This window comes from Myotis lucifugus, unplaced genomic scaffold (genome assembly GCF_000147115.1).
Source record: "Myotis lucifugus unplaced genomic scaffold, Myoluc2.0 scaffold_46, whole genome shotgun sequence".
NCBI lineage: Eukaryota > Metazoa > Chordata > Mammalia > Chiroptera > Vespertilionidae > Myotis > Myotis lucifugus.
The window spans coordinates 7,206,359-7,228,550 of record NW_005871094.1 but is presented as its reverse complement, the minus strand read 5'-3'; the positions used below and the strand labels follow the sequence as shown (position 1 = coordinate 7,228,550).

General features: G+C 41.4%; 1 protein-coding gene and 1 pseudogene across 1 annotated transcript in view; both read left to right on the top strand.

The window, feature by feature from the left end:
• Positions 1-22,192, top strand: part of AHCYL2 (adenosylhomocysteinase like 2) — a 168,399-nt gene that overhangs the window by 69,073 nt on the left and 77,134 nt on the right.
• On the top strand, positions 19,259-20,967 carry LOC111825917 (annotated as a pseudogene).

Sequence of the window (22,192 nt, the reverse complement as noted above, 5' to 3'; positions counted from 1 at the left end):
TTCTATTATGGGATAGTGTGATGATTATTCTTTTTATCATTGTTAGAATTGATTTTCTAAAAATTTGTTTGGAATTTTTTGGTCAGGCCCAGCCGGTATGGCTCAGTGGTTGAGCATCGGTTTGATTCCCGATCAGGGCACATGCCCAGGTTGAGTGCTCTATCCCCAGTGTGGGGCGTGCAGGAGGCAGTCCATCGGTGATTCTTGCTCATCATTGATGTTTCTATCTCTCTCTCTTTCTCCCTTTCTCTCTGAAATGAATAATAAATATATAATATATAACATTTTGGTCAACATTAGTGAGAAACATTAGTCTTATATAATTTTCTTCTCTTACTGTGCCTTTGTAGAGTTTGTATAGAATTTGTATTATTTTGTCTTTAAATATTTGGTGGAATTTACCAGTTAAGCCATGTGGGCCTGGGTTTTTATTGTGTGTGTTTTATCCACAAATTCAATTTCTCTAATTGATATGGGGCTACTTATATTTATTTGTTTCTTCTTGAGTGAGTTATATGTGTTTCAAAGAATTTGTTGAATTTATTAGAAAAAACTTCATAGAATTTTTTCCTTTTAATATCTGTAGAATTATAATTCTCTCATTCTTGATATTGTTAATTTGGATCTTCTCCTTTTTCCTCATCAATCTGACTAAAGGTTTATCTATTTTATTCATCTTCTCAAAGTACCAGCTTTTGGTTTTATTGATCTTTATTTTCTGTGTTTCTATTTTATTGCTTTCTGCTCTGGACTTTATTATTCCTTTCTTCTGTTTATGTTAGTTCTTCTTTTTCTAATTTCTTTATTTTTTCTTTTTCTAATTTCATAAGATGAAAACTGAGGTTTTTGACTTGACAAATTTTAATATGCTCTGTTTTCAGGCTATTTAAAATATGTTCTAATTTCCTTTTTTCTTTTTTACTCACAGGATATTTAGAAGTGTTATATTTAATTTCCAATTGTTGGGGGATTTTCCAGACATCTTTCTGTTACTGTTTTCTAGTTTAATTTTACTGTGGTCAGAGATGAACCGGGTATGACTTAAATTCTTTTAAATTCTTTATTTAGTTTTGTTTTATGGCCCAAAATATGCTTTATCTTGTTAAGTATTCTGTGTGCACTTGAAATGTATGTATTTTCTGCTCTTGTTGGGTTGAGTGTTTTTGATAAATGTCAGATCAAGTTGGTTGATAGTATTTTTTAAGTTTTCTATAATCTTTCTGATTGTCTATTTGATTTAACAATAAGAGAGGGGCATTGAAATCTCTGGCTAGGATTGTGGATTTGTCTACTTCTCATCGCAGTTCTATCAGTGCTTGTTTCATGAATTTTGAAGCTCAGTTATCAGATACAGAACCACTTAGAATTATGTCCTTCTGATTAATTTTTTTATAACTAAGAAATTACATCTTTCATTTTTGGTAATATTTTTTACTCTGTATATACTTTACTTTATATTAATATAGCCATTTCAACTTAAAAAAAAAAAAGAAGAAACCATAGCCCTGGCCTGGTGGCTTAATTGGTTGGAGCATCATTCTGTACACCAAAAGGTTGTGGCACATACCTCGTAAGGTTCAATCCCCAGTTGTGGCTTGTAGGAGGCAACCAATCAATATTTCTCACATCGATGTTTTTCTCTTTCTCTCTTTCCCTTCCTCTCTCTCTAAAAATCTTTCCCTTCATCCCACCATGGAAAATGTCTCATTTAAAAAAAAAAGAAACCATATTTTAATTGTAAAAGAAATATGTACACTTTTTGAAAAAGCAACATAATAGAGAGTTTTGAAATAATCATTTGACCTGATGATAGATTATTTTAGGATTTAAGGATCATGTCCCTTTACTAAAGATGGATGGAATTGCCTGCACACTTTTGGACCCCATTTCCAACAGCTGACCTAACTCTTCCCTCTACTTTTTTTAAAAATTGATTTTAGAGAGAGAGGAGGAGAAAGAAAGAGAAATCGATTTGTTGTTCCACTTATTTATGCATTCATTGGTTGATTCTTGTATGTGCCCTGACCAGGGATTGAACCCACAACCTTAGCGTATCTGGACAACACTCTTAACCAAATGAGCTACCTGGCCAGGACTTGAAATAATCATTTGGTTACATTTACTGAGGGAGGAGTGTTCTAGTTTCTGTATTTACTGAAAGCAGGTTAAAATACCTAGACTGATAAAAGGAATTTACAACTCTCAGATTCCCCCCCCCCCCTCAAGAATAATTGCCTGAGAATGGGAGGGAGACCTTGTGCAGGACCTTTGTTATTGGTGGGGTGTCCTCTGTGTCCCCACACATCACTGGTGGAAGAGGAGCTCTTGGGGTGCCATAGGAACAAGAATTTCCTTAGGCCCCCGCAGGAGGATGGAAAACCTTACTGATGACACAGAGTTAAGGGGTTTCCCTTCCAGAGTTCCATTTCCCTTCATCCCACCATGGAAAATGTCCCATTTTGTCTTTAGCAGAGCTAGGATTGAAGCCAGACCCAGAGTCTTTGCTCCATATCAAAGCACAATTCAGTCTAGCATCTGGCTAGTTTAACTTGTGTTCCCAGCTGTAGTCTATTACATGTGGGGCCATGCCACTTCTAGGGCCACATGGTGGGCTAGTCTGGATCACAGAGCAAGTGAGTGCAAGGGCAAGCAAGCAAGAGGAACAAGAGAGAGAAATAATTCTTATTGATTTGAGAAAGGGAGAGAGAGAGAGAGAGAGAGAAACATTGATCGGTTGCCTCCCACATGCACCCTGACGGGATGGAACTGCAACCTGGACATGTGCCCTGACTGAGAATCGAGTAAACAAGCTTTTGGTGCACGGTATAACACTCAACCAACGGAGCCACACCAGCTAAGGCTGTATTAAGTGTGTGTGTGTGTGTGTGTGTGTGTGTGTGTGTGTGTGTGTATGTGTGTATATTTTAAATATATATTTTATTGATTTTTTTACAGAGAGGAAGGGAGAGGGATAGAGAGTTAGAAACATCGATCAGCTGCCTCTTGCACACCCCGCACTGGGGATGTGCCTGCAACCAAGGTACATGCCCTTGACTGGAATCGAACCTGGGACCCTTCAGTCCGCAGGCCAACACTCTATCCACCGAGCCAAACCGGTTAGGGCTGTATTAAGTATATTTTAATCATCCAGTTTTATCTCCCAACTGGCTTATTAGCTATCACTCTTTTCCTTTTTTAGTGGTTGTTTCAGGGGTTATAGTGTATATCTTTAACTTACCAGAGACTACATTCATGTGACATTATGGCACTTCACATATGGCAATCATTCCATCCTGTCAATTGTATTATTATTTTTTTACATTTTATTTCTGCATATATGATTATTTTATAGTACCTTTTAATTTTATTTATTTATTTGCTTCAAATAGACTATAAAGTTTTTTCTTATAAACATCTTTAAAAAAATATATATTTTATTGATTTTTTACAGAGAGGAAGGGAGAGGGATAGAGAGTTAGAAACATCGATAAAAGAGAAACATCAATCAGCTGCCTCCTGCACACCCCTTATTGGAGATGTGCCCACAACCAAGGTACATGCCCTTGACCGGAATCGAACCTGGGATCCTTCAGTCCACAGGCTGATGCTCTATCCACTGAGCCAAACCGGTTAGGGCAACATCTTTTTACATGTGTTTGTTTTTTTTATTGAAATATATTTGACATATGACATTATGTAAGTTCAAGGTATACAACATGTTAATTTGATTTGTACTTTTAAAAAGCTGTGTGTGGCCCGACTGGTGTAGCTTAGTGGTTGAATGTTGTCTTAGTTTGATTCCCAGTTAGGGCACATGACCGGGGTTACATGCTCCATCCCGGTGAGGGCCGTGCAGGAGGCAGCTGATCAATGATTCTCTCTTAGCATTGATGTTTCTATCTCTCTCCCTCTCCTTTCTTCTCTAAAATAAAATATATTTTTTTCTTTTTTTTTTTTAAAGAAAGGTTAACGTGATTGGAAACCTTATTTTTTTAAAAAAATCTGTGTGTGCCTGTAAATTCATAGGTAAAGGTCTGGAAGGATGAACTTTAAATTAATCATGACAGTCATTCCTGGGAAAAAGTGAAGGATAATTTCACCTTTTATTAAATACTAGAGGCCTGGTACATGAATTCGTGCACGGATGGGGTCCCTCAGGGTGGCCTGTGGAGATTGGGCCCCAGCTTGCGCCCCCAGTCGCACAGCCCCAGCTTGCGCCCCCAGCCTTGCAGCCCCACAGACCCGCCTGGCCCCCCACCTTGGCCTGGCGCTGCCTGCTTACCTGCTCCACCATCCCGCTGTGGTCCCACTCTCATTGGGGCCCATCAAGGCTGGCAGTCCACTCCCAGTGCCGCGTCACCGACGCCCACCATGTTCTGCGCCCAACCCTGGTGGTCAGCACATGTCATAGTGAGCAGTCGAACTGATCGAACAACCGCCCAGGTAGGAGTTCAACCGACCTGGGAGTTAGACGTATGCTGACCACCAGGGGGCAGCACAGAACATGGTGGGTCTCAGGGACATGGCGCTGGCAGCGGGGCGGCAGTGGAGGTGCTACCACCCCGATGGGCCCCTACGAGAGCGGGACTGGGATGGTATGGTGGAGCAGGTGAGCAGGCGGTGCCAGGCCAAGGCGGGTGCGAAGGGAGGCCCCGGCTGTCAGCGGCAGCTGCTAGGGACACTACCCATGCACAAATTTTGTGCACTGGGCCTCTAGTATAGGATATTTATGTATTGTTTGAATTTTTAATAAGTACATTAATGAATAACTTCTATATTTTAAGCATACATAGATAAAAAAGAGACTGTAGTTACTGAAAGAAGCCATTAGTGATTATTTAGTAAATATGATATAAATCCCAGAATTCATAAAAGCAATACATTTGACTACATAAAAATTAGCCTCCAAATGGGGGTAAAACTACAGCAAGGGAAACTTTCACTTCCAACAGTTCTGAAATGATGGAATTTCCTATCAGAATTTTATAGTTTATAAATCTAAAACACATAAAAGTTCATGCATAATACTTTAAGAATATATATGCAGATGGGAATATAAATTGATATGACTTTTCTGGAAGACACTTGGCAATAGAAGTGCCTTTTGACTTTGAATTCTACTTCTAAGAATTTAGTTTTTTAAAAATCACAGATGTAAAGATTTAGATTCAGTGTTTCTTGCATTTCTATTTATAATATAAATTTTGAAACATCTTTATTTTGAAAATAGGGGATTTTTAATAAACTAGAATACATTTATTCAGTGGATACTAGCCACATAGTAAAAGGTTATGGTGTTGAGTGCTTACTATTTCCATTTTATATATAAAGAAACTCATCTCCTTTAATCCTTAGAATAACTTGTCTAAAATCATACAGTAAGCCCAGCTGGTGTGGCTTAGTCGTTGAATGTTGACCTATGAACCAGGAGGTCACGGTTAAATTCCCGATTAGGGCACATGCCTGGGGTTGCAGGCTCGATCCCCAGTGTGGGCATGCTGTAGGCAGCCAATCAATGATTCTCTCTCATCATTGATGTTTCTCTCTCTCTCTTCCTCCTTGAAATCAATACAAATATATTTTTATTTTTAAAATACATTTTATTGATTTTTTTACAGGAGAGGAAGGGAGAGGGATAGAGAGTTAGAAACATCGATGAGAGAGAAACATCGATCAGCTGCCTCCCTGCACACTCCCTACTGGGGATGTGCCCACAACCAAGGTACAGGCCCTTGACCGGAATCGAACCCGGGACCCTTTAGTCCACAGGCCGACGCTCTATCCACTGAGCCAAACCGGTTAGGGCCAAATATATTCTTAAAAATAATAAAATCATACAGTAAGTTGAAGAGCTGGAATCCAGTTATGTCTGACTTCAGAATTATGCTCTCAATTACAGTATTTAATGATATAATAGACATGAAATATGTAATAATATATTACATAAAAAAGGTTATAGCCCTAACCGGTTTGGCTCAGTGGATAGAGCATCGGCCTGCGGACTCAAGGGTCCCAGGTTCGATTCCAGTCAAGGGCATGTACCTTGGTTTCGGGCACATCCCCAGTAGGGATTGTGCAGGAGGCAGCTGATCGATGTTTCTCTCTCATCGATCTTTCTAACTCTCTATCCCTCTCCCTTCCTCTCTGTAAAAAATGAATAAAATATATTAAAAATAATAATAATAATGTTTTTTAAAAAAAGTTATGACATGGTCTCATTTTTTGCATATAAAATTTACCAGAAGGATATATTCTAAAATGTCAACAATGATAACAGTTGAAGGTTGAGATTATGGTTGATTTTTGTCTTTTGTTTATTGTGTTCCACAGTGGACATAAATGACTTATTATTAAAGGTGTTTTTTTTTAAACTTTTTATTGACTTTTAGAGAGGGAGAGAGAAACAGCGATGTGAGAACAATACATCTTTTGGCTGCCTCCTGCACACCCTCTACTGGGGATCAAGCCCGAAACCTGGGCATCAAGCCCACAATCCGAATATGTGCCCCAACCAGCAGCCCTACAGTGCACAGGACGATGCCCAACCAACTGAGCCACGCTGGCCAAGGCTTATTAAAGTTTTTAAAAAGATATTCATTTCATAGCAGAGGGGTGGGGTGGATTAAAAAATAATCATTCCCTCTTCCCCTCCGTTTCTGAAGAGAGATATATTTCTAAGTTTGGGTGTGTCCACTCTTGATGTTGCCTGTAATTTCCTCTTGGCTATAGTTTACAAAAACTACAAGGTTGAAACGGCAGTGTTATTCTGAGGTCTGAACCTGCGAACAGTTGAAAGTTAACTTGAAGTCATAACCTTGTAACCATTATTCAGTTTGTTCCCTAGATCTGGGGCCCTGGCCACTAGTAACAAGATTCAGAAACCAGAAGAAGCACAGTACCTAGAAATTCACAAAGCCCATCTCTTTTGCTTTTCACTAGGAGATCCTTTTTTACCTCTCCTTTTTCTCAGTTCTTTTTTGTTCGCTTAAGGGTCTTTTTACCTGGGTGAAAAGAATTTGAACGAATCATAAACAAATAGCTCTCTTTTGTGTCTGACTTTTTGTGCATTTCTGTTGCCATGTAAACCAAATAAAGCTAGCTTAGTGAGTAAACCAGCTGCTCCCTGCAACCTCCCTCCTTAGAGGAAGTGGTGACAGTAATTGAGGAGAAGAAGAAAGGGTAGAAATTGAGGGAAGAGAGTATAGTGTTTACAGTCCTAGTCTTGATTCTTGCTCTGATTATAGTGTTACCTATAGCTATTTGTGTTGGTCCTTAGTCATTTTTCCCAGCAGCTTAAATGTAGCTGACTAATAAATAGTTTTTTTTTTTCTATTTGTTTGCATATTGGAAACTGTCACTATTTTGGGGTGGAATTAATAGATTCTAAGCTGTCTTTCTATTTGTTTGCATATTGGAAAACCTAGGAAAATGAATGGTTGTAGAGCATGGCATAGGGTTTATGACTTTTGGTTATAAAGTGTTACACTTTTGGAAATTGGCATAAAAAAGTCGTTCCAGGGCTTCTAATTAAATATGCATAGAGGCAATATGCAAAGACTACATGTAGCGAGCTGGTTCGTAATTTAGAAGTATTTATAATTACAACTGGATGGATGATAACAGCTGAAGCCTAAAACACATGGCACAGAAACTAGGTAAGTACTTGGAATTAGATAGTTAGGTGTTTGTTTAAATTATAAATATTGTTTAGGGGTTAGTGAGGTATTATAGGCTGAAACATTATTGTGGGGATAGAGTAAGTGTTACCTTTACTCGTCTAGTCCAGATATGGAGAAAAAGTAATCTCTTCTCTGATCTGAGCTGACTTTGGAAATCAATCAACGTCATATACTCCATCCTCACTCTATTGTGGCATATAAAATTAAATTTAACATTCCATCTAGGTGGTCCAGTTCACCTCTTAGCTAGGAAAGAGCAAAAGTTAGCCCTGGCAGGTTTTGCTCAATAGTTAGATCATCAGCCCACAGACTGAAGGGTCTTAGTTCGATTCTGGTTAAGGGCATGTACTTCAGTTGCAGGCTCAATCCCTGGCCCCTCAATATGTCTCTCTCACATTGACATTTCTCTGTCTCTTCCTCTCCCTTCCACTTTCTCTAAAAATCACTGGAGCCTGGACAGTGTGGCTCAGCGGTTGAGCATTGACCCAGGAACCAAGAGGTCACCAGTTTAATTCCTGGTCAGGGCACATGCCTGGGTTGCAAGTTCCATCCCCAGAAGGGGCTATGCAGGAGGCAGCTGATCAATAATGTTTCTCTCTCATTGATGTTCCTATCTCTCTATCCCTCTCCCTTCCTCTCTCTAAAAATCAATAAAAACATATATAAAAATCAATGAAAAAAATATCCTTGGGTGAGGATTACCAAAGAAAAAAAGCTAAATAAGAAGTATTTACATTTAAATAGCCAGAAACTTTCTTTCATGACTTAGTTTTTTTTTGTTTCCTTATGCAAACATAAGTAATGCATATATTTATTCTTATCCTCCTTTTCTTACATAAAAGGGACCCCTAATATAAACCTCCTGTGTGAATACAAAAAAAGCTTCCTCTTTTTACAGATCTATGTTATTCCATTGTTTGAACGTACTTCAGTTTACATAATCAAAACCAACCCTGTTGCTAGACATTTGGGTGGTTTCAAATAGTTTTAAGCTGAAATTTAGAAACTTTAAGGTCCTCTTATTAGCAATCTTACTTCAAGGCCATGCTACAGAAGTTTATACATAGAAACCAGTTAAATATAAATCAAAAACTACAAATCCAGCTGTAGTTGTAATGTGGGCTGTGAGAAGACGTCTGCATAACTTCATAGTTACGCTGCTGTATTCATGCAGCCTCACTCCGCTTTGTTTTTCTTTTTTTTTATCATCTGTTTCTCTGGTGCTGTTTTTCTTGGTTCCTTCCTGACCCTATCCAATGCACCAGCCTCCCTTACTGCTAATTAGACCTTTATTAGGAAATTGTTAGACTTGTAAATGACCTTTGCATATTACAGTCACAAAAGCATAGCAGTTTTCAGTCTAAATCAGGAATGGACTCCTGCTGTCTTCCTTGCTGGAAGCTATGTAAGTCTTATTACTCAGGTAATGCCCTTCTACTGTCATTGCCCCTACCTCCTTACCAAGATACACTTGGTAACAAATTTGCATTCTATTGGAGATAATTCATACATACTTATCAACAGCCCTGGGAGGCTGGCATCTTACAAGGCTAGAGGCTCACCCGGACTAGGAAATGCTCTTTAAATCCTTGAATTGTACATAAGCCTGAGCTCTTTGGAGGGAAGTACACATGGGTAAGTGATTGATATTACTCTGACTATCCTGCCACAAGGAAAAAGAGTGGAATAAAGAAAGGAAGGAGAAGACACAAAAAAGTTTTAGTTAGGGGGGAAAAGTACCTTGAAAATCATCAATGGTTTTGTTTTTTGTTGTTGTTTATTTAATCCTCACCCAAGGATATGTTTTTCATTGATTCCAGAGAAAGAGGAAGGGAGAGGGAGAGAGAAACATTGGTTGCTTCACATACGCACCTGGAGCAGGGATACGCACCTGGAGCAGGGATCAAACCATAACCCCGGACCAGTTCAGAATAGAATCGAGACTGGGCCATGCTCTAACCCAGGGGTCCTCAAACTACGGCCCGCGGGCCACATGCAAATACAAATACTGTATTTGTTCCCGTTTTGTTTTTTTACTTCAAAATAAGATATGTGCAGTGTGCATAGGAATTTGTTCATAGTTTTTTTTTTAAACTATAGTCCGGCCCTCCAGCGGTCTGAGGGACAGTGAACTGGCCCCCTGTTTAAAAAGTTTGAGGACCCCTGCTCTAACCAACTGAGCCATACCAGTTAGGGCTACTGATCTATATTTTGTTACTAATTTGGTCCGTGATTAGTTCTGTGATTTCATTTATCTGAAATCACACCTAAGTTTCCACACCTAAGAAAAGAGTGGTTTGGAATTTTTAAAAATCTCTCTGAAATTCTAGGACAAGAAATAGAAGTGAAGCAGAGATGTCTTCAAGATTCCAAATAGTATAAAGTGGAGATTGTGTCCACTACAGTACTTTGTAATACCTATTACAGTTGGTGGTGTTACGTAACAAATTACTGCCAGAATTTAGAGGGGTTTTTTGTTGTTGTTTTTAATATATTTTTATTTATTTCAGAGAGTGGGGAGAAAGAGAGAGAGGGAAAGAGAAACACCAATGATGAGAAAGAATCATCGATTAGCCGCCTCCTACACCGCCCCTGCTGGGGATCAAGCCCGCAACCAGGGCATGTGCCCCAACTGGGAATCGAACCATGACCTCCTGGTTCATGTGGCAATGCTCAACCACTGAACTCCACCAGCCAAGCCAGAATGTAGAGGTTTTAAACAATCATTTACTTTGCTTGCAGTTTTGTGGGTCAGAATTATGAGAATGGCTCAGCTGGACAGTTTTTACTTGGGGTTTTTCCCTTTTTTAGCCCTGCCAGTTCATAACTTTTGGCCAACCAAGTCATAAATTTAAATAGGTGTTTATGCTACATATGTAGTTGTTTACAGTGGGAGTCTTATTCAGTGTTTTACTACTTCATACTTTTGGAAATACAAATTACTCTTACAACTTATCTTTACAGATAGAATTAACTAAAAGCACAGCATATAATTCTTCGGTACCACTTTCCAGAGAGATGAAGAGATATGGGAAGGAAGGGAGGTATGTGGTGGCAGCGGTGGTGTTGGTGGTGATGGGGCCAATGAGCATGGAAATGGAAGACTGAGTAAGATAAGTCATTGTCCCCAAAGTGCCCTTATAGAATTCTATGAATTTCTAGAGTAGTATTGACACACAGATGATTACATATAAAACATTTTGGATAAGATAGTGGAAATAAGAACTATAAAATCTGCCTATAATCTTGAGAATTTACCAACAGCTGCAAAGATCTAGCGCAGCGGTTCTCAACCTGTGGGTCACGACCCCTTTGGCGGTCGAACGACCCTTTCACAGGGGTCGCCTGAGACCATCCTGCATATCAGATATTTACATTACGATTCATAACAGCAACATTACAGTTATGAAGTAGCAACGAAAATAATTTTATGGTTGGGTCACAACGTGAGGAACTATATTTAAAGGGCCAGAAGGTTGAGAACTACTGATCTAGCGGGTGCTTAAAGGGAAGATGGTAATGTAAGGGAGCCTGGCCATAAGCCAGATAATTGACTTAGGTATAATTACAATAGAGTTTGACTAAAACTTACAAAATTCAAAAAATTTAACAGAAATGAATAAGAATGGATTATAAAGGTAAAACTTCAGATAGGAAGTAGCATACACTTTGGCATTAGAGAAAAGTAAGGAAGGCAAATAGAAAGTAAATAGGAAAGAGTAAAGAGTACAGATAAAGGAGACAGAAAAGGCATTTGCAGAAGTATAAGGGAGGACCTTATAATAAAAATAGTGGTGTTTCTGGACCTTGTTACTACCTATCAGATGGTAGTAACCTGAGAGTCTTTTTAGAGTCCTTTTCCCTATTGAGTTAACTCAAAGGTAGTATCAAGAAGAAACAAACAACATTTTTAGAAGGAGAGGAAGAATAATAATGATTCAAGTTTTCAACCTAAGTGGCTAGACTAATTAAATAGTGAGATTAAAAATTTGTTTAAATAACACGAAAGTATAAGGGAAGTAATTTGAAGAGATGAGACAGATCTCTTCCTTAAAGTAGGAAGGAAGAAGGAAAAGCTAGGTGAATATACCCCCCAAAAATTATTAAAATATGAGGGAACTTCCCATAATCTCAGTCTTCTAATAAGAAGGCTCATTAGCTAGTGAGGCTGGGACTCCTCAGAGATGGAGGTATATGCAGAATTAGCAAAAGACTTTGAGACTCAGCAGGACATTCTTCTAGACCTATAGGAAAATTTTGACACACCATTTGGAAAAATGACTTTAGAGCTAATAGCAGAACAAGAGCCTGTTCAAGAATGAGTTATGCAGAGAGCAGACATTTTGGATTTCTTCCTTCAGATCCTGGAAGCTTTGTGGGGGATATGGAAATATTTAAAGAATTAACTTGTTGAGCCAAATTGATACTGAAAAGTACTTTAAATTGATTGGTTTTCTCCTTTTGTGTGTTTGAGAATTTGATATATAATGTAGCTCTGTACCCTGTGGGACTTAACAAGAATCCTATGTAATAAAAGGGTAATATGCAAATTTGACCTAATGGCAGAATGACTGGGGAACGACTAGTCACTTTGAAGCCAACTGACCACCAGGGGGCAGATGCTCAGTGCAGGAGCTGCCCCCTGGTGGTCAGTGTGCTTCCACAGGGGGAGTGCCACTCAGCCAGAAGCAGGCTCATCGCTGACCAGCGCAGTGGCGGTGGCAGGAGCCTCTCCCACCACCATGGCAGCACTAAGGATGTCTGATTAACGGCATTAAGGATTCTTGTTAAGCCATTAGTCAGACATCCCCTGAGGGGTCTCAGACTGCAAGAGGGCACAGACTGGGCTGAGGGATCCCCCCCTGAGTGCACGAATTTTCATGCACCAGGCCTCTAGTTAGTTATAATCAACTACTGGAACAGACTGTTCTGAACAAAATATTATTCACTTCCCATGTATTTTAGAGGTTCATGTAGAAGAGTGTAAAATTTCATTTTACTGTTTTAAAATGATTGAAGTACACCTTTTTTTAAAAAAATATTTTTATTGATTTCAGAAAGGGAGAGAGAGAGTAGCATCAATGATGAGAGAGAATCATTGGTCAGCTGCCTCCTGCTCGCCCCCTACTGGGGATCTAGCCCACAACCTGGGCATGTGCCTTTGACTGGAATCAAACCCAGGATCCTTCAGTCCACAAGCTGACCCTCTATCCACTGAGCCAAACCAGCTAGGGCGACCTATACTTTTAAAAGTGCATTTATTACATATATTTAAAATATATAAATCCCCCTTTCCCAAGGCCTACTCACTCCTTGTCCCCACAGATAATCATTATTGTCAATAGCTTCTTGTGCTCCATTCCAGAAAAATACCTTGTGTGTGTGCATCTAATATTATGCACTAGAGGCCCGATGCATGAAATTTGTGCAAGAGTAGGCCTTCCTTCCCCCGGCTGCCGGCACCAGCTTTCATCCGGCCGCTGGCAGGCACCCGGGACCCGGGCTTCTTCGCAGCCCCAGCTTCATCCGGAAAGTCGTCCAGAAGGACATCTGGTCTAATTAGCATATTATGCTTTTATTATTATAGATTATTATGTATTGCATTATATAAAAATATATATCAACATATACATAATCTTGACAGTGTATTTAAACTACATATCTTAAACCACTTCATTTATATCCTTGCTCAATCAATTATGTAAAATCCTTCCTCTTTACCTCTGACTTCTGGCTCTCATTTCCTCTGTATAGGGAAGTATACTATGGGAACATAAATTCCAAACACCTGTTTTGTTTTTCTACCCAATTTTCTATTTCACTGCATTCACATTTGATTGACATACCTTAAGATAGAAAAATAGTTTCCTTCTTATTTGGATTTTTTATTTTAAAAAGAGTGAGGAGAAAACTGAAAATCATTTGTCACTATTCAGTATTCCTGTGAACAATGTTTTATTAGCCCATCTCTCTCCACTTGGTATATCCCTACAGTTTGTCCCCACTAGAGGGCAGTAGGATATTGTTTGTTTTAGGTGGGCTGTTTTTAATTAATTTTTTGTTAATCCTCACCCTTGGATATTTTTTTCATTGATTTTTATTTTATTTTATTTTTTTCCCATTGATTTTTAGAGAGAGTGGGAGAGAGGGAGGAAGGGAGGAAGGGAGGGAAGGAGGGTGAGAAGGAGTTAGAAGACAGTTTGGCAGTTTATTACAAAACTAAAAATGCTCTTACCATACAATCCAGCAGTTGCACATGTTGGTATTTACCCAGATGAGCTGAAAACTTATGTCTACACATGAATGTTCATAACACCTTTACTCATAATTGCAAAATCTTGGAAGCAACCAAGATGTCCTTCAGTAAGTGAATGGATAAACTGTAGTACATTTACACAATGGAATATTATTCAGCACTGAGAAGAAATGAGTTATCAAGCCATGAAAAGACATGGAAGAACCTTAAGTCCATATTACTAAGTAAAAGAAGCCAATCTGGAGACCGAGTCGCGAGCCGCTGCGCGGCAGGACGGACCCGACCCGAGACCCGGGCATCGCATCCCGGCCAGGGCGTCCCCGGGCAGGTGGCCCCGGGCCCGGCCACCCCAGCCGCGCTGAGCTCCCGGCCACGAGTTGGACCCGCGCCCGCCAAGTTGCGAGCGCGGAGCTCTCCCGTGCGCTGGGCAGAGCGGCCCACGTCTGGCTGGGCTGGTCCGGGCATGGCCGGACCCGGGGCGTCGCGCCACCTCTTGGGGTGCCTGCTGCTCCGCTGTGGTCTGCTCGCTGGAGCCCAGTTGGATTCTGGTGGCACCATTACTACAGAAGAGCAGATTGTTCTTGTGCTGAAAGCTAAAGTAGAGTGTGAACTCACCATCACAGCTCAGCTCCAGGAAGGAGAGGGAAATTGCTTTCCAGAATGGGATGGACTCATTTGTTGGCCCAGAGGAACAGTGGGGAAAATCTTGGCTGTCCCCTGCCCTCCTTATATTTATGACTTCAATCATAAAGGAGTGGCTTTGCGACGCTGTAACCCCAATGGAACATGGGATTTTATACACAGTTTAAATAAAACCTGGTCTAATTATTCAGATTGCCTTCGCTTTCTTCGGCCTGATATCAGCCCAGGGAAGGTAGTGGTAATTTTGTGTTGTTTTTTGTGTGAACTCCTGAGGGGAAGCAGAATAATGATTTTTTTTTTAAATATATTTTATTGATTTTTCACAGAGAGGAAGGGAGAGAGATAGAGAGTTAGAAACATCGATGAGAGAGAAACATTGATCAGCTGCCTCCTGCACATCTCCTACTGGGGATGTGCCCGCAACCCAAGTACATGGCCTTGACCGGAATCGAACCTGGGACCTTTCAGTCCGCAGGCCGACGCTCTATCCACTGAGCCAAACCGGTTTTGGCCAGAATAATGATTTTTATGCAGTCTTTGATTGTCAACCATTATATGGAAAAACCCTTTTATTCCTAAGACAACAAAGATCATAAAAGGTAAAAACAAGGTTGTAATCTTTTCAGATACCAGGTTAAGGAAAGGTATTTTCTTTAAGTTAGAGCTACTTGGCTGAGACATATACAGACATACGTATAAATATGTATCTCTGTGTGTATTGTTGTATTACATTATGTTTACATTATGTATAAAGATTTAAAGAGGTAATCAGCGACACAATGCATGATTTCTCTTGATTACTTGTAAATGGCTGCATCTCATCTCACTCTGTATTTCAGGAGGAGCTTTGTATTTTAGAGATTATTTTCCATTTCCTACGATTTGCCAGTGGTTGATTCATTAGTGTGTGAAAGATTAGAGTTGTAGAACTAAAGAGGCCTGGGGCATCCTATAAGTCTTCCAGCATAATACCAAATTTTACACAGAACCAGAGATGACACAGCTCACTGATGGCAGGCCTAAAGCAGAGCCCTGATCTACAATCCCTCAGCAGTGCTGTTTCTAGGATAGTAATTGTATGTAAACTTTGAAACTTCTGTGTAGTTACTTTTAAGTTATACACGGTGCTTTACAAGTCATACTTAGCCCAACCGGGATGGCTCAATGGTTGAGCGTGGACTCACGATCCAGGAAGTCATGGTTTGATTCCTGATCAGGGCTCACATGCCTGGGTTGTGGACTCAATCCCCACTAGGGGGCATGCAGGAGGCAGCAAATTGATGTTCTCTCTAATCGATGTTTCTGTCTTTCTATTCCTCTCCTTTCCCCTCTCTCTAAAATAAATGAAAATATATTTTTTAAAAAGTCATGCTTAAACTCCTATTACTCAGACCTCATGTGTAAAATGCGTGATGACAAAATTATAGAGCTAGAAAATAGATTCATGGTTGCCAGGTGTTCGTGATGGTGAGGAGGAGGAGGGGAGGCCTGACTGTAAAGGGACAGCATAAGGGAGATCTTTGTGGTGATGGAATCATTTCCTGTCGTGATTGCCTTGATGGTTTTTAAAATTTACATATGTGTTAAAGTGACATGGAACTATAAATACACAAGTTGCACCAACGTCAGATTCCTGGTGTTGATATTTTGGTCTAATCATGTTAGATGTAACCCCTGGAGGATCTTGGGTGAAGGGTTTATTTGACCTTTCTTACTATTGTTTCCATTTCTTTTGAATTTATAACTTTTTTTTGAATCATATATGAGTGTTTATTCCTATAATGCCAGCAGTATGAGAGAGCAACAGGTCATCCACAAATAACTGCTTTGCAGCCCCTTATAAGCCAGCTTCTTATCTGTGATAAAACAAAGATTACCTGGGAAGCAGGGATTACAGGCATGGAGAAGTAGGAGGCTGGGGTGGGACTCCATTGTTTGGGCAACAAAGTTGTCAATCTTTCCATGATAATAGGCTGTTCTTGAGTGAGAATGGACCACATTCCAAGGCTAACGCCCTGGTCCAAGACTGACTCCCAGGTCCCAGGGGCATACAACTCTTACCCAGTTCAGAATGTCCTTTCTTGAACCAACGCAAGGCAATCATGGTTAACAGAGCACAATTAATATTTCCCATAACCATAACTAATCCCCCAATATTCTATTTTTTTTTCTTCCTCTAACCATAGCAGCAGCCTCCGTCTCTCCTTTGTTCTATTGACCTGCCTTTGACCTTCCTACACAGATTTCTTCCTAGGGCAGTGGTGTCCCTGGCTCTCTCAATCCCGGGAGAGAAAAGATGATTGGATCTCTTCACTAGCTGATCAAGCCCTCCTAGCGCCATACACCAGCTGCACTCACATTCCTAGGGTCTCCTTGACCCACCAGACACACATGAACCCTTGGAGATCGTCCCCCAAAACCCCATCAATTCAGGGTCCTAAAAGAAGAGTCTTTACACCCATTACCCAGTTACATACCAATAATAATATAGGGCTATTCTTCTGTTAACGTAAAAAAACCATTGAAACCTGTAAAGAATTTTTGTGAGTTTATTTGAGCCAAACTGTCGACATATGCGGGGAAGCAGAACCTCAACAAATTGAGATAGTGCTCCGAAGAATGGCGGGGTTACATTTGTATTTATACATTGCAATCAAAGGAGGGTTACATGAAATTCATTGGTGACAGATTTAAGGAGGTGGGATTAAGCGAAGTGGGGGGGGGGCGGTCTAGAATAGGATAAAAAGTAAAATGATGGACACATACTTAGGTGGGTGCAGGAACAATTAACATGATAAATGAAAGAATCTGTGGCATCTGTCCTGGGCCCAGCACACCTGGTTGTGCCCCAGGGGCTCCAGATACAGGGAAGTCACAAGTTACCCAGACATTTCAAGGATATGTTATCATAGATGCAGAAAGACAGATGGGCTCAGTTGACCTTCTCAGTGAAGATACTGGCCTAGGACGTAACTGCCCACCATAACTGCTTTTAGTTAAGGTTTAATTTCAGACCATCCTTTGTGGTTACTTTAGGTCTCCGAGTCTGCAAAACTGCCATGCAGGCCTCTCCTGAGCTTGTCAGGTCAGCATGTGGCCCCTTTCGTCCACACTTCAAAGGAGGGATTGGGATATTTTAGTGTTTAAATGATCGAAGTCAGTGTCTGTGGCAGATGGAATTTACACCCCTGTATCAAATAAACCACCCTAAATGTCTGTTCCTCACAAAAGGCAAATCAAATTCCTCCTAGGGCACTAAGAGGGCCCTCCAAAGGTCAGAGTGTTTCTCTGGTAGGAATCCAGAAAAGTGGGGAGAAGGGATCTAGCTGCTCTCAACATGAGAATGGAAGCCTGTCTGAATGGGCAGGGCCAGTCTCAGCCCATAGGAAACTTATGTTCACAGTGGGCAGATCCTGTGAACCTTTTTTTTTGAGGGCATCCATTCACCCAAGGAACTAGCAAGGTTAGTCAGGGCATGTTCAGGAGGCAACCAATCAATGTTTCTCTCTCTGTATCTCCCCCTCCCTTCCACTCTCTCTAAAAATCAATGGAAAAATATCCTCTAGTGAGGATTAACAAAAAAATTAAATAATTAAAAAAAAATTAAATCAACAAACAACAAGTGTTGGGGAGGATGTGGAGAAAAGGGAACTCTTGTGCACTGTTGAATGCAGATTGGTGCAGTCACTGTGGAAAGTAGTATGGGGTTACCTCAAAAATTAAAAATTGAATTGCCTTATAACCCATCGATTCCTCTTTTGGGAATTTATCTGAAGAAACCAGAAACACTAATTCAAAAGAATATATGTACCGCTATGTCCAGTCCAAGATTTAGAAGCAGCCCAAGTGTCCTTCAGTAGATGAGTGGCTTAAAAAGCTGTGGTTTTACACAGTGGAATTCTACTCTGCTGTAAAAAGGAAGAAAGTTTTATCTTTTAAGACAGCATGGATGGACCTGGGGAACTTTATGTTGAGTGAAATAAGCCAGTCAGAGAAAGACAAGTACCATATGGTTTCACTCATGTGTGGAATTTCATGAACAAAATTAAGTACCAAGCAAAATGTAAACAAACTCATAGAGAGCAAGTTGACAGCTCTGGGGTGGAGGGTCGTGGGGGTGATGAGGGATGGAGCAAAAAAGAAAAAGAGAGAACTCATAAAAAAATAAATAAACAAATAAATAAACCACAGCGGCCCAGGCTGTGGTGGCTTGCCGGAAGCGTCCATCCTTGCTGCTTGACACAGTTTTTGCAAGGAAGAAACATCTGCACAGCATATGTCTCAAGGGACCTGGCGTATACGGCATACTGTTCTTAATATGTTTGCTCCCCTTCTTGGCGCTATGTGTTTTAACCAAGGTCACCTCTCCAAGAAAGGTTGTTTCCCCAGGTAGGGATTTCCCCCTGAAGTTAGGGAGAGAATAAAACCCCTTAACTAAGTGCCAGGCGGGTAGTTAATCCCTTTAACTACAAACAATCACGCTTAAGCTACATAATCTTTACTCCCTGGAATGGAAATAAGAAACGCCCTAACCTTTGCAATAGAAATTGACAGGATTAAAATCAACTGGTATAAATACAGATGTAACAAGACAATAAACACCAGAACTTGGCTGGAGATCCTGGCTAGAGATCCTGGCTAGGCTGCTGATCAGCTGAACACTGTCTCCGTGTCATTCCTTCTTTGCCGACTCCGTCCACACCTTTGGGGAACCCCTGGACCTGCTGGGGTTGGACCCCAACAGTGGCTGTTACTCCTGGAGGCATGGAGGAGTGTGCTTGCCTCTGCGTTGTGGGCTCTTCGCGGGGATGTCAGTGTTGTCAAGAGGGCCAGGGCCCTGTTGAGACGGCAGCAGCCTATGGCAAGCGGTGTCGTCAGAAGTGCCAGCGCCCCGCTGAGATGGCAGCGGCTGATGGCAAGCGGTGCCGTTGGGAGTGCCAGGGCCCAGCTGAGATGGCAGTGGTCCACAGCAAGCCAGCCCGGTCCTGGGCAGAAAAGCACATCGAGGTGGACGAGTCAGCGGACGAGTGCTGTGTGGGGAGTGGAGGATTCTCGAGTCCCATGCTGCCCCCGCCGCCCCCGCACTGCTCCCTGCAGGACCTGCCGGTGGAGCTGCTGGTGGAGATCTTCTCCTCGCTCCCCGTCACCGATCTGCCCAGCCTAGCCCTGGCCTGCATCAAATTCCACCACATCCTGCACATCGACAGCATCTGGAGACGGCGCTGCCGAGAGGAGTTTGGCGTTTGTGAAAACTTGCAGAATCTGGAGAAGATCAGTATGTCTTATCGAGAAGTCTATGCGAAGCTGCTCCACCCATACAGACACATTTTGGGATTGTGGCAGCTAGATACTGAGGGCTATAGAGGACTGCTGAATGTCGTGGTGGACGGCTTATGCATTACTGGTTGGACGTTCAGGCCTTGCCTTAACGCCCATGTGGATTGCCCAATGCTATTCGAGCCCACGTTCAGAATTCGCCTGACGGAGCGGAAATCAGCCACGGTGGAGTGCATGGAAGGCCGCCACAGCAGGCCCCACAACTGCCACATGCAGATTCAGAAGGACAGGCTCACCACCCAGTGCAAGAAGACAGACCACCGAAAGGATTCACCAGCGCGGCTTAGGGACGAATGGGGGCGGGTGCTGGTGCAGAAGGTCAGACAGCGGTATGACTGCCTGACCTACCGCCGCCTCTACCTCCCACCGAGCCAACCGGACGACCTCATCAGGCCAGGCCTCTTCCAATGCAACTGCAGTGCCTACGGCCTATCGATTGCCATGCTCAGCTTCCATGGGAAGTATGCCAGGCTCACGAAGGTCACGGGAGACTCCAACCACAGTTTAGAGATCCACCTCATGCGCCGCATCCAGCTGCCAGATGGCGAGATCTTCCGCAACTTCAACGAGCTCTCCCGCGTGGTCCAGGAGATTGACAAGCAGGTGATCCGGGAGCGGCAGCAGCAGCAAGAAGACGGGACTGAGGAAAGCGAGGGCCATGGCTGGCAGAGCCCTGCCCAGCCCAGCGTCAGAGAGTCCTTGGCTGCAGCTTCAGAGGAGCTGCCTGTTCCGTTTGTTCTGCCTGTGGGCGTGCTCTCAATGGACCAGACCTACCCCCGAACCTGCAGGATGTGTTTCTATGGTGTGGACACTTTTACTTATACTGTTACCTTAAATGGCTTGGCCTGCACCGGGCGCCACCCCGGAGTCTTCATCCTGTTCGATGAGAACCACTTCGGGTTCATCTGGCCTGAGATGAATTACTTCATCCTGTTCAGCAGAGTCCAGAACACCTTCCAGAATGTGGAGGCACCATCCTCGCGGGCCTTCCTGGAGATGCTCAAGAACATTCAGTCCGGACCCCCTGGGAGGAGCAGCTTGCATGTACTTTGAAGATTTTGAATTTATAACTTTTTTTAAATAAAAAATTTAAAAGGAATGAATCATTGATTCATGAAATATCACTGGGTATCTAAACAGTATGTTGACAAAAAGAGTGTATACTATATAATTCTAAGAACTCCATGGACAGTCAAAAAGTATGTGAAATACATGAATAGATAAGCAATTTATGATGCCAGAAATTGCAACAGGAGTTAACTGGGGGGTTGGTAGTGGGTGGTTTTTGACTTGTAGGGTCACAGTGAACTTGGTTTGTCAAAACCTACATGCTTATAAAAGGGCTTGTACATTTTAGTTCATGTAAATTACAGCTCAATAAGAAAGTTAAAGAAAGCTAGAAATAATATTCCAAAAAATTACATATTCTTTTTTTAATCTTTTTTTTAAAAAAACTTTGTTTTATTGAAATATAATGGACATATAACACACTCTTTTCAGATGCACAACGGAATGATATGATATTTGTAGCTTCTCTCTATTATTATTTTTTATCTTTAACCTGTTTTTTTTCTATTTATTATTTTTTTCTTTTTTTTTAAATTAAATCTTTATTGTTCAGATTAAAAAAAAAAAAGCCAATCTGAAAATGCCACATACTATGTGATTCCAACTCTATGACTTTCTGTAAAAGGCAAAACTAAGGTGACAGTGAAAAAATGAAAAGATCAGTGGTTGCCAGGGATCGGGGGGTGGGAGGTGGGGTGGAGTAGAAAAGATGAATAGGCAGAGCACAGGAATTTTAGGGCAGTAAAACTCTTCTGTATGATAGTATAATGATGACAGATACATGTCATTATACATTTGCCAAGTCCATAGAATGCACATCCCCAAAAATGAACCCTAATGTAAACTATGAACTTTGGGTGATAATGATTTGTCAGTGTAACAAATGTATCACTCTCATGCAGGAAGTTGATAGTGGGAGAGGCTATGTGTATTAGGAGGCAGGGGATATATGAGAACTGCCAGCACTTTTTGCTCAATTTTGCTGTGAACCTAAAACTGCTCTAAAAACATCTGTAAACAAACAAACACCCAGCTGTAATAAGAAATTGCATGGAGACAGGTCAGAAAACTCAGGACTACTAGTCTAAACTTGAAATCACTGAGCTAATACTCTAGGGCATCGGTTCTCAACCTGTGGGTCGAGACCCCTTTGGCGGTCGAACGACCCTTTCACAGGGGTCGCCTAAGACCATCCTGCATATCAGATATT